Source organism: Rana temporaria, chromosome 3, assembly GCF_905171775.1.
Source record: "Rana temporaria chromosome 3, aRanTem1.1, whole genome shotgun sequence".
Lineage (NCBI taxonomy): Eukaryota > Metazoa > Chordata > Amphibia > Anura > Ranidae > Rana > Rana temporaria.
Window position 1 is genome coordinate 493,292,038 of NC_053491.1, and position 13,809 is coordinate 493,305,846.

The 13,809-nt window shown below is 46.2% G+C and overlaps 1 pseudogene; it reads left to right on the top strand.

Annotated features, from left to right (window-relative positions):
* Positions 1 to 7,964: 7,964 nt before the first annotated feature.
* On the top strand, positions 7,965 to 9,687 carry LOC120931043 (annotated as a pseudogene).
* The last annotated feature ends 4,122 nt before the right edge of the window (positions 9,688 to 13,809 follow it).

Here is a 13,809-nt window from a genome sequence, read left to right on the forward strand (position 1 = left end):
TGGCTGGATATGGGGGGGGGGGTCATGGCTGGTATGGGGAGGACATTGCTGCATATGGGGGGGGGGGGCATGGCTGGTATGGGGAGGACATTGCTGCATATGGAGGGACATGGCTGGTATGGGGAGGACATGGCTGCATATGGGGGGGGGGACATGGCTGGTATGGGGAGGACATGGCTGCATATGGGGGGGGGACATGGCTGGTATGGGGAGGACATGGCTGCATATGGGGGGTCATGGCTGGATATGGGGGGGTCATGGCTGGTATGGGGAGGACATTGCTGCATATGGGGGGGGGGGACATGGCTGGTATGGGGAGGACATTGCTGCATATGGGGGGGGCATGGCTGGTATGGGGAGGACATTGCTGCATATGGGGGGGGGACATGGCTGGTATGGGGAGGACATTGCTGCATATGGGGGGGGACATGGCTGGTATGGGGAGGACATTGCTGCATATGGGGGGGGGGCATGGCTGGTATGGGGAGGACATTGCTGCATATGGGGGGGGGCATGGCTGGTATGGGGAGGACATTGCTGCATATGGGGGGGACATGGCTGGTATGGGGAGGACATTGCTGCATATGGGGGGGGACATGGCTGGTATGGGGAGGACATTGCTGCATATGGGGGGGGGACATGGCTGGTATGGGGAGGACATGGCTGCATATGGGGGGTAATGGCTGGATATGGGGGGGACATGGCTGTATATGTGAGGGACATGGCTGGGGGGACATGGCTGGATATGGGGAGGACATGGCTGCATTTGGGGCCACATTTAAAAAAAGTATCGGTATTCAGTATCGGCGACTACTGTCCTAAAAAAGTGGTATCGGGATAACCCTAGTTTCAGACATATCAGGGACAGATGTAAAAAATAACATATATTCTTACATACTGTCCCTGGTTTTACTGAGCCTGGCAACCCTGATGGGGCCCCCTAGTGACATGGGGCCCTCGGGCAGTGCCCGAGTGATTCAATGGTCAGTCCGCCCCTGAATGTCAGCCTTTGTGCCCACCATCCGCAGTCATTATGATCTTCACAAGTCCAATCTCTTTACTTGTTCTGAGGCCTAGCACGCCTGGGGCTTGAGTTTCTATCACAAACAATTGTAAAACCTTTTCAGATCCCTTGTATGAACATTTTGCATGACAGCGCCCCATTACTTTCAGCTTTTCACCCCCATATCCCATTACTTTCAGCTTTTCACCCCCATATCCCATTCGTTTTTCGGTAGGTCTTGAGTCTGTAAGGGGGATTCATTACTGAGGTGTTCCAGGTAGATGTGGCTTGGTACACAATTTACTTGTGCTCCTGTATCTATTTTGAATGTGATTGGAGTTTTGCTAGCCCCTATCTGTAATGTTACAGTTGCTTCATCTGCAGACTGATGCGTTTTTTGTATTGCTGCAAGATATATTGGGGTGCAGTCTGACCCTGCATGGTCATCATTGTCCTCTATGGCGTGTACAGAACGTGCTTTTGGCCTTCCAGTTTGTGAAGACAGATTACACACCCTGGCATAATGTCCTCTTTTCTTGCATCTATTGCATATCTGCCCCCTTGCTGGACAGACACTGGGCCAGATTCAGAGACAACTGCGACGGCGTAACGTATCGCATTTTACGTTACACTGCCGCAAGTTTTACGGGCAAGCGCTTGATTCACAAAGCACTTGCCTGTAAAGTTGCGGCGGCGTAGCGTAAATCCCTCCGCCTAATTCAAATGGGGCGTGTATCATTTAAATTAGGCGCGTTCCCATGCCGAACGTACTGCGCGTGCTCCGTTTTGAAATTTCCCGCCGTACTTTGCGCGAAATGACGTCGCACCGACGTAATTTTTTGAACGTCGACGTGAGTTACGTCCTTTCCTATTCACGGACGACTTACGCCAAAAAAAAAAAATAATAATTTGACGCGGGAACGACGGCCATATTTTAACATGGCAAGTCTAAATATAGGCCAAGAAATAGCGGGCCATATTCTCAAATAATTTACGCCGGCGTATCAGCAGATACGCCGATTCACGGACGACTTACGCAAAAAAAAAAAAATTAAATATTTGACGCGGGAACGACGGCCATATTTTAACATGGCAAGTCTAAATATAGGCCAAGAAATAGCGGGCCATATTCTCAAATAATTTACGCCGGCGTATCAGCAGATACGCCGACGTAAGTCCGATCCTATGTTTAAGTGTATTCTCAAACTGAGATACACTTAAACATGCCTAAGATACGACGGCCTGCGCCGTTGTATCTTAGGCTGCAATATTTACGCTGACCGTTAGGTCAGCGTAGAATATGCAAATGACTAGTCACGCCGATTCTCTAACGTACGCTTGCCCGCCGTAGTGTTTTAATGTCGTTTCCGTAAGCGGTATGCGGCGTAAAGATTAACATGCCCCCTAGGTGGCGTACTCAATGTTAAGTATGGCCGTCGATCCCGCGTTGAAATTTGAAAATTTTACGTAGTTTGCGGAAGTCGTCCGTGAATGGCGCTGGACGCCATTTACGTTACAGTCAAAACAAATGACGTCTGTGAGACGTCATTTAGCGCGCATTACGATCGGCGCGGGAGCGCGCCTAATTTAAATGATCCACACCCCCTACCAGGATCATTTGAATTAGGAGGGCTTGCGCGGGTGGACTTTACGCGACGCCGCCGCAAGTTTACAGGTAAGTGGTTTGGGAATCAGGCACTTGCCACTTAAACTTGCGGCGGCGTAACGTAAAGGACATACGTTCCGCCGCCTCAGATCTTTAAGAATATGCCCCAGCATCTTTAACTATACGCCGGGAAAAGCAGACTAGCGACGACGTAAGAGAATGCGACGGCCGCGCGTACCTTCGCGGATCGCCGTAAAAAGCTAATTAGCATACCCGACGCGGAAAACGACGCAAACTCCACCCAGCGGGCGCCGAAGTATTGCACCTACGATCCGAAGGCGTACGCCTGTCGGATCGAAGCCAGAAGCCGTCGTATCTTGGTTTGAGGATTCAAAGTAAAGATACGACGCGGCAAATTTGAAAGTACGCCGGCGTATCAGTAGATACTTCTTCTGTGAATCTGGCCCACTATTGTTATGGCGCATGTTTCCACAATATCCACACGCTGCTTGTGTGTTCCTTGTCCCAGGGCCATAGGTGCCCTTTACTCCTGTGTGTGTTCTTTCTTGCCCATATCTGCTGCTGTGATTGTCTATGGCATTAATCTGGAGCCGTGTTCCTTCCAGTACCTGCATGTCCTTTCCATTTCATATGCTCTGGCAATCCTTATGGCTTCCTCAAGATTTAAGTCTTCTTCCTGCAGCAGCTTTTCCTGAACTTCCTGCCCATCAGAATGCGGTCTTTTATCATATCTCCAGCATCATAGAAAGCGCAGTCTTTAGCAAGCAAGCGCAGCTGTGTCACCCATTCATCCAGAGACTCGCCTCCACACGGCTTCCTCTCATAAAACACTTTCCTTCGCACTGTGGCGTTTCTCCTTGGGTTGCAGTAGGCCTCAAACTTTGCAAACACTACCTCTGGTTTCTTTTTGTCCTCCGCAGTGATGTCCCCACATGCTTGCCATGCTCTGCACACATGGGGCCAGATTCACAGAGAGATACGATGGTGTATCTCCTGATACGTCGTCGTATCTCTGACTTAGGCCGGTCGTATCTATGCGCCTGATTCATAGAATCAGTTACGCATAGATATGCCTAAGATCTGACAGGTGTATACTGTGTTACACCGTCGGATCTTAACTGCAATTTAAAAATGGCCGCTGGGGGCGTTCTCGCTGATTTACGCTGAGGAATATGTAAATCAGCGAGATACGCCAATTCACGAACGTACGCGGGCCCGACGCAGTGTTGTTACGACGTTTACGTAGCGGTTTACCCGGCGTATACTTACCCCTGCTTCTATGAGGCGCAGCCAATGTTAACCACTTAAGCCCCGGACCATTTTGCAGCTAAATGCCCAGGCCAGGTTTTGCGATTCGGCACTGCGTCGCTTTAACAGACAATTGCGCGGCCGTGCGACGTGGCTCCCAAACAAAATTGGCGTCCTTTTTTCCCCACAAATAGAGCTTTCTTTTGGTGGTATTTTATCACCTCTGCGGTTTTTATTTTTTGCGCTATAAACAAAAATAGAGCGACAATTTTGAAAAAAATTCAATATTTTTTACTTTTTTCTATAATAAATATCCCCCAAAAACATATATAACATTTTTTTTTCCTCAGTTTAGGCCGATACGTATTCTTCTACCTATTTTTGGTAAAAAAAAAAATCGCAATAAGCGTATATCGATTGGTTTGCGCAAAATTTATAGAGTTTACAAAATAGGGGATAGTTTTATTGCATTTTTATAATTTTTTTTTTTTTTACTACTAATGGCGGCGATCAGCGATTTTTTTCGTGACTGCGACATTATGGCGGACACTTCGGACAATTTTGACACATTTTTGGGACCATTGTCATTTTCACAGCAAAAAATGCATTTAAATGTCATTGTTTATTGTGAAAATGACAGTTGCAGTTTGGGAGTTAACCACAGGGGGCGCTGTAGGAGTTAGGGTTCACTTAGTGTGTGTTTACAACCGTAGGGGGGTGTGGCTGTAGGACTGACATCATCGATCGAGTCTCCCTAATAAAAGGGATCACTCGATCGATGCGCCGCCACAGTGAAGCACGGGGAAGCCGCGTTTACATACGGCTCTCCCTGTTCTTCAGCTCCGGGGAGCGATCGCGACGGGGCGGCTATAAATGAATAGCCGCGCCATCGTCCCGGATCGCTCCCCGAGGGAACCCGCCCGTCGCGGAGGGGGTCCCGATCGGACCCCCCACCCGCTAGAAGGCAAGGACGTATATATACGTCCTTCTGCCTGTCTGTGCCATTCTGCGTACGTAAATAGTCGTGCGGCGGGCGTTAAGGGGTTAAGTATAGCTGTCTTTCCCGCGTCAATTTTTTTTTTTACGTCGTTTGCGTACGCCGATTCTCAAACCCGATCGTCGCTATTTACGCTCACGCCGAAACCACTGACGTCCTAGCGACGTCAGTGGGAGCAATGCACGCCGGGAGATTTTTCGCGGACGGCGCATGCTCATTTAAATCGGCGCGGGAACGCGTCCTGATTTAAATAGTACACTCCCCCTAGCCGCGGAATTTGAATTCCGCCGGGGGATTTACGATCCGCCGCCGCAAGTTTGGAGGTAAGTGTGTTGTGAATTACCCACTTGCCTCTCAAACTTGCGGCAGCGTATCTTAAATCACATAGATCGCGCAGATCTAAAGATCCGCTGATCTATGTGAATCTAGCCCATCACGTCCTTTTTGTCCCACACAAATCAGAAAGTGAGCTGCTTTCTGCTGATCAGACCATCTGTCTGCATCTGGTCCTGCAAACACAAGTTCTATCAGCTCCCCCCACTGTGACCAGTTTTCAGACACATTTCCTGATTCCAAATCCAGGGATGGAATGTTCTTTGTGTCGCTGTGTGCTGCCAGGACTCTTCTGTTCCACACTTCTGCTACCATGTACAGATTTAGCATGAAGGATAGGCAGGCAGCAGGAGCTTGGTGTTTATTCAGTAACCTCCATCTTAGAACTGACCACAGATCCCCACCCCCCAGATCACATGACCAAAACTGTTACCTGTTTCCTAACATGATAAGGAACTGGGTATAACAATTGAACTTGGATTATATCATAAAGCATCCACGTCATTACACTCACCAATCCTGACAGTTTGATAATGAAGCTCCATGGTGAATTGAGGATTCTCTGAGGAAATACGGGGAGATCCCCAACTGAAGATTTACATCACTCAACATTGTCTTCTCCAACATTCTTTACTCAATGAAGTCCCAGAATACAATCCCATTGGATGAATACAACTCATTATTGTCCTAACACTGACACCCTCTGGCCTTACATGGAACTGCATGTAATGATTATTCTTTATTTATTTTTGTGTTTTCCCCCCAATTATCCTGGCTATGGAAGAGATTCCCGAGTTACTCTTCTGACATTTCATAGCCAGCAGACAATTACAGAACTCCCATTACTAACAGAGGATATAGACTTTTCCTCATCAATCGTATGATAGAGACGACTCCGGGAATCATTATTACGTTTTTGGTTGTTTTTATTACATTGGATTATTGTTTAGAGGAGGAGACATCAATGGAAGTTTATATATGCCTGGAACTCTTCACTCCATTACAAAACCTTTTTTCATATATTTCAATCATTGTAGTTTAGTGTTTCACGTATCATAGATTCACTAACAGGGATGTTAGCATATGCCGGAGACTTTTGTAAGTCTTTATCTGACACTCTATGATTCTCCTTCACCTCATTGGTCAGTCTGCGCTGTGCTCTTGCAGTTATCTTTACAGGACGGCCACTCCTAGGGAGAGTAGCAGCAGTGCTGAACTTTCTCCATTTATAGACAATTTGTCTTACTGTGGACTGATGAACAGCAAGGCTTTTGGAGATACTTTTATAACCCTTTCCGGCTTTATGCAAGTCAACAATTCTTAATCATAAGTCTTCTGTGAGATCTTTTGTGCGAGGCATCATTCACATCAGGCAATGCTTCTTGTGAAAAGCAAACCCAGAACTGGTGTGTGTTTTTTATAGGGCAGCTGTAACCAACACCTCCAATCTCATCTCATTGATTGGACTCCAGTTGGCTGACACCGCACTCCAATTAGCTCTTGGAGATGTCATTAGTCTAGGGGTTCACATACTTTTTCCACCTGCACTGTGATTTTTTTTTAACAGAAAAAGCACTGTGAATTTTTACATGGTGTGTTCAATAAAAAACATGGTAACATTTAATTATTTGCGTGTTATTAGTTTAAGCCGACTGTGATTGTCTATTGTTGTGATCAGATCACATTTTACAACCAATTTGTGCAGAAATCCATATCATTCCAAAAGGGTTCACATACTTTTTGTGGCAACTGTATATATATATATATATATCGTTACATATCTGAGTGCAGATTCCCCCTTACATCAGACTCCACAGAGAGCCTCCCCATTACATCAGGTTTCCTAGAGAGCCTCCCCCTTACATCAGGATCCCCAGAGAGCCTCCCCCTTACATCAGGATCCCCAGAGAGCCTCCCCCTTACATCAGGGTCCCCAGAGGGACTCCCCCTTACATCAGGGTCCCCAGAGGGACTCCCCCTTACATTAGGGTCCCCAGAGAGCCTCCCCCTTACATCAGGGTCCCCAGAGGGACTCCCCCTTACATTAGGGTCCCCACAGAGCCCCCTCATTACATCAGGGTTCCCGGAGAGCCTCACTCTTACATCAGGGTCTGCATCAAGCCTCTCCCTTACATTAGGGTCCCCAGAGGGACTTCCCCTTATATCAGGGTCCCCAGAGAGGCCCTGCTTACATAAGTTTACCCAGAAAGCGCTCTATACATTAGGGTCCCAGAGAGCCTCCTATATTACCAGTTCAGAACACACAAAAATGTCTGGAGCCGCTCCTGTCAATCAGTCATCTATCTCCCTGTAACTGCAGGAAGTCATAGAGGAACCAAGTTCCTCAAAACTTCCTTCCCCCTTCTGCTTTGCCGCTTTGGTGGAGCGCCACCTGCAGTGGGGAGTATAGACTGCACCTGTCTACATGGGGATGTGGTGCCTTAGCCCACTCCAGACTCTGTTATGAATACCACCATTATTCTCTGCATGTCGGGGGGTTGGCACAATAATGAAGACATATTTTTGGGGTACAAAGGCTGCAGTATATGCCGTGTATAGTGTAAGCTCAGACTTTATATAACCAAATCCCTTTTCATCATGATGTAGTCATCTCCACTTTTCATCTCAATGCTTCTCAACATCCGTCTTTCCCTCTTTCCCTCTTCTAATGTTGGGAGGTAGAATTATCATTACTACTGCAAAACTAATCTTCTGCCTTCTGTAATCTGATCTCCGTGTTCTATAATATTCATCCAGCCTCACCCTGTGTAGGAGGATGTCACCCCTCCCCCATCCACACTCCTCTCCGGTGTCAGAGACTTTCAGTTTCGTTTCTCTTCTGCTGTCAGCGATGGCGTCTGCTGATCTGAGAGCTGAGCTGGAATGTTCCGTCTGTCTGAACATTTATACCGATCCTGTAACCCTGAAATGTGGTCACAACGTCTGCCGGGTCTGTATTGATCGTGTGCTGGATACACAGGAGGGGTCTGGAGGATATTCCTGTCCTGAATGCAGAGAGAAGTTTTCGGATCGTCCTGCACTGCACAGGAACATAACACTACGTAACATAGCAGAGACTTTCCTGTCTGCTCAGCCAGATCAAGAGGAGTCCGGGGTCTTCTGTACTCACTGTGTGGACTCTCCTGTACCTGCTGTTAGATCCTGTCTACACTGTGAGGTTTCTCTGTGTGATAAACACCTGAGAGTCCATAAAAAGTCCCCAGAACACATCTTGTGACCCCACCTTGTCCATGGAGAGCAGGAAATGCTCCGTCCATAAGAAGATCCTGGAGTATTACTGCACTGAGGATGAGACCTGTGTCTGTGTGTATTGTATGATTGGAGAACACACAGGACATAAGATGGAGCCACTGGATGAGGCTTCTGAGAAGAAGAAGGAGACACTGAGGAATGTTCTGCAGAAACATCTGACAAAGAGAGAGGAGACGGAGGAAAGAGTCCAGAGTCTGCAGGAACACAGGAGGAAAGTAGAAGAAGAAGCAGCTGGTGACACCGAGAGAGTCACTGACCTGTTTAGAGATCTCAGGAGACGTCTGGAAGATCTGGAGAAGAGAGTCCTGAAGGAAATCTCCAGGAGGGCAGAGCGGATCTCCATCTCCATCCGGGATCTGGAAATAAAGAAGGAGGAGCTGTCCAGGAAGATGCGTCACATTGAGGAGCTGTGTAACATGACGGATCCACTGACTGTCTTACAGGAATCAGACACAGGTGACTTGTGTGATACTGAGGATGGAGATAATGAGGACAGAGAGAGACATGAGGAGCTCCTCCATGATGGAGGGGGTCTGGGTGTGGCGGGGGTCTTACACACAGGTTTATCTGATATAATAACAGAGGTAAATGTATACTTCCCAATACAGGGAGCTGCAGACATATTACTGGATGGAAACACAGCTAATAATGATCTACAGATATCAGATGACAGGAAAACTGTATCCAGGTCATATATATTCCAGAATTACCCAGAAACACCAGAGAGATTCCAGGATTGGCCTCCTCAGGTGATGAGCAGTCAGAGTTTCTCCTCAGGGAGACATTACTGGGAAGTGGATGTCGGGGGGTCAGATGGATGGAGAGTCGGGATGTGTTACCCCAGTATAGAGAGGGAAGGGGGGGGAGTCATTTATTGGATATAATAAGAAGTCCTGGGGATTGGACAGGAATGATGATGATCAGTATTCTGTGAGACATGACAGTAAAGGGATCCTCTTACCCCCCAATCCCTCCAGTAACAGAGTCAGGATAGATCTGGATTATGAGGCCGGGCGGATCTCCTTTTATGATCTGTGTGACCCGATCCGACACCTCCACACCTTCACCACCACCTTCACTGAGCCCCTCCGTGCTGGGATATGTGTAGTGGGAGGTTGTATAAAGATATGTGGGGGGAGGGGGGAGATGAGAGAACTCCGCCCACAGTCTGGTGATGTCAGATGAAGGGGTGGAATAAATGTAATATTTATCCAATAGTATATAGCAGTGGGCGTGGCTTCTTTGCAAGTTTTTCTACTATAAATTAAATGTGCGATTTCTTACTGATCGCTGTGATTGGGTAGAATATCTGTCCAATTACTGGAGTAACAGTAATCCTCGGGTCACACCTATGCAATTTTTTAGTGATTTTTTTTACAGAATCGCACTACAGTCCATGTAACATGGTTTCCTATGGGACGCGGTCACATCGAGGTTTTTCTCAGCCGCTGCGTTTCTTGGAAAGGGTCAGGAAATTTTTATAATGCGTTTTTTGGTTTAATAGACTTCAATGGAGAAGCCGCAGAAAAGTGTGCGATGCGTTTTTGCCACGATTTTACAGCTTTTTAATCTGCCCGACAACAAATTTCCAAAAAAAAAAAAGGAGCATAAAAATGCATCAAAGATGAATGTGGAAAAACAGAAAACGCACCGCAAAAAACACTGCAGGGATGGATAAAAAGCAAACTGCATAGGTGGGAACCGGGTCTAACTATCCAATCAGGCAGTGAGGGTGGGTGTGGCCTATCTGCCTATCTATAGACCCAACATCTCTCCATAAAGAGGACCTGTCATGTCTTATTTCTGTCACAAGGGATTTCTTGTGATAGCAATAAAAGTGATAAAATAAATAAATACATAGATAAAAGGAGAGATAAAAAAAAAATAATAATAATACATTTTTCATAAAAGGGTGTCCCCCTCCCCCCGTGTCACACGCTTATGTAAGTCACGCACACGTATGTAAATGGTGTTTGCCCCACACATGGGAGATATCACGACAAACGTTAGAGTGAGAGCGATAATTCTATCACCAGATCTCCTCTGTAACTAGAAACTGGTAACTTTTTAACATTTTTAAAGTGTATGGAGATTAAGTACCGAAGTTTGGCGCCATTTTACAAGCGTGCGCAATTTGAAAGCGTGACATGTTTGGTATCTATTTACTCGGCATAACATTATCTTTTATATTATAGCAAAAAAATGGGTTGTTCTTTGCGTTTTTTGCATTAAAATTCATTAAAGTGTATTTTTCCCCAAACGATTTGAATTTCAAAAATCGCAGTATAAATACCGTGTGACATTAATAAAAAATTGTAACACCCGCCATTTTATTCTGTAGGGCCTCTGCACTTTATAGTACTTGGCAGTGTTACAGAGAGCTATGGAAGGGGGTTCCTTATCTCGGTGGTTCTCAACCTCAGTCCTCAACTACCCCCAACAGGCCATGTTTGCAGGTTTTCCTTGATCTTGCACAGGTGCTTTTAAAGTGAATGTAAACCCGTTTCATGAAATCTGAGCTGGGCACATATATCTGCAGTGTTTTCTTATCTCTCTTCAAAGCACTGAGTCCCGTGGCTTTCTCCTGCTCCGTTCTTCTGTTATCAGCCTGACAAGTTCTCAGAGACGGGAGACAAAAGCAGCCTGAAGTTTGTGTCGTGGGAGGTTGCTATAAATAGATTAGCAGAGAGCTTGCCTTCTCACAGCACAGCTCTGCACATTACTTCCTTCCTTTGCCAATGTGGATTGGGGGGGGGGTGTGCCTTTCCTCCAATCAGCTGTCTTGGCTGTGTGCCCAGACTTCACTCCCAGTGCTGAACAGGAAGAGAAAATCTGTAACAAGATGTGAACTTTCTAAAGAATATATAAAGCTGGAGACAGCAGATATACATGTAATACTTATATAGGGAGATTTGTTTCATCTCTGTGTATCATCTGAGGCTGTTCACATCACTGGGTATATGGAGGGTTTACATCCACTATAAATCAGAGTCAATGGCTTGGTATATTGGACAGCTATTTTATCTAAGAGAAATTCCCAAAACATGGCCTGTTGGGGGTCCTTGAGGAACGGGATGGGAACCACTGCCTTATAGAATTTCTATGAATGAGAAGGATAATCATTGAGGGGGGAGGGGGGTTTGGTCTCCCCCAATGGATTCTCCTATCATGGTGTAGCAGCTCCAATGGTGGTTTCCAGGTTTCTGCAGCCAAAGCCTGAGCACTCTTTGTTGTATACAAATATATTTCTTCTTCTTTTCTTGGAACATTTTGTAGTGTTGATTCTGAAACAATCCTCCATTAATTTCCTCCCTGAAGAAGCGGATGACAATCCGGGAAACGTGTCGGGCTCAGTCATAGGATATAAAAGTGGGATACATTTGTAGAAATTAATCTGTGAAGGTGGAGATGACCATAAGTTCTGGAAATGGATAAATGATGTACAAATATCTATGGCATATGGAGGATATTTGAATGTATTGTCCTCAATGAATTATTAGCTTCATATTTCTTCTGTAATAAAGTATATGAAATTGTAATATATTTTGTGTGAGTTACACCTCAGAAATCCTGCTATTTGATTGGCACATTCTCTATATACATTGGCAATCTGGAGAGACACATTCTCTCCATAGTGCCTAGAGCCCGAGGCACCGTGAGCCTCTTGTGTGCGGGGATCTGGACAATTGCAGACCCATCACTGGGGTGTCTGTGCCCACACCAGGGTCCAAAGGACTGAGAGGCTGAGAGGTCTCCTGCCGTGCCGAAAACCCAAGGCTGGAGAGACCTGTTGCTGTGTGAGTGTCTACACCAGAGCTGAGAGACTGAGCCGCCGGGACCTGACTTCAGAGATCTGCAGACTGCCAAGTGATCTGGACCGGATTTCTGTGTACCAGGAGGGGTGAGCTGACCACCCGTGTTTATCCCAATACAGTTCAGGCAATAGAGACTGCTCTTTGTTCAGCAGCCCACTAGCCATCTACTGCACGCTCTAAAAGAGACAGCGACACATGCACCACCTACAGAAGGGCCCCAATGAAAGCTGGCCAACACTGACAATTAGGCGTCAATACTTTATAGCCACCTGCAGGGGGTGCCCCATTGTCAGGAACGTATACGCCCCTCCCACTATTGGGGCTGTATGCATGGGGTGCACATGAGGACCTTTATTTTCTTGGTTTAGTTGATGCCAATACTTTAACCCTGTTTGCATCCGTTGTAATTTGGTTTAACAATGCTACGGTTAAAGTTATTGCCAGGGCATTGCCCAGTTATCTAGTACAGAATCTTTAACCCTTTCCGCCCAGCCTATTGTAATATGACGGCCGGGCAGGAGCCCTATTATCCTGGGAGGATGTCATATGATGTTCTCCCAGGATCACACCTCGTGCTCCCCCCACAGGCCGCACTCCGCCGTGACCTGTCACCCGCTGTGTCTAATGACAGATCACTGTATTGGACTACTGCCGTTACCATGTGATCACTGTGGCCAATCACAGCAGATCACATAACAATTGTACACAATAAAAGGCTTTGTTTCATGCCACTCACTGTGTACTATTGAGATGAGCTCTGTGATGATTGGTCGCATTGATCACATGATACAGACAGCGCCAATCACAGCCAGACATAATAGTAAACACTGAATGAATAGTTTTCATTCAGAAAAATGGTTGCTTATAAATGTACAATTCACAATTATAAGCAATCATAGTGTGTATAAAAAATCCTGATCACCTAGCCAGAGTAGTGCAGTGTTACTATGGAAACATTGTATTGCTCTGGTCACTGTGTGTAAAAGTAAAATAGTTGTATAAAAAAGAAAAAATATATTTATAAAATGTAAAAATAATGACTTTTTTTCATCCTGTCACCAGTCAGTGTCCCTGATGATCCCCACACCAGTTATATGATGACGCTGTACTGCTCTGCTGACTGGATGTAACACATTCTGCAAATTGTTTTTTGTTTAATTTTCCAAAAAAATGTGACAAAAAAACTTCAAAAAAAACTCTCCATGCCTCTTACTAAATACTCTGGACTGTCTACTTTACAAAAAGGGGTCATTTGGGGGGTAATTGTTCTGTCCTGGCTTTTTCAGGAAATGAGATCGGCCGTCAGTACATCAGGATTGATCAACTTTCAGATACAGTGCCTTGAAAAAGTATTCATACCCCTTGACATTTTCCGGTGCCCCCCGCTGCTTTCCGGAGCCTTCGGTAGCGGCGGAGGCAATCGCGTCCTCTTGCTGGCTGGGTATGGAGATGAGTGAGGGGGAGATGACCCCCCCACCCGTCTCCATATCATTGCAGGGAGGAAGTGACGTCA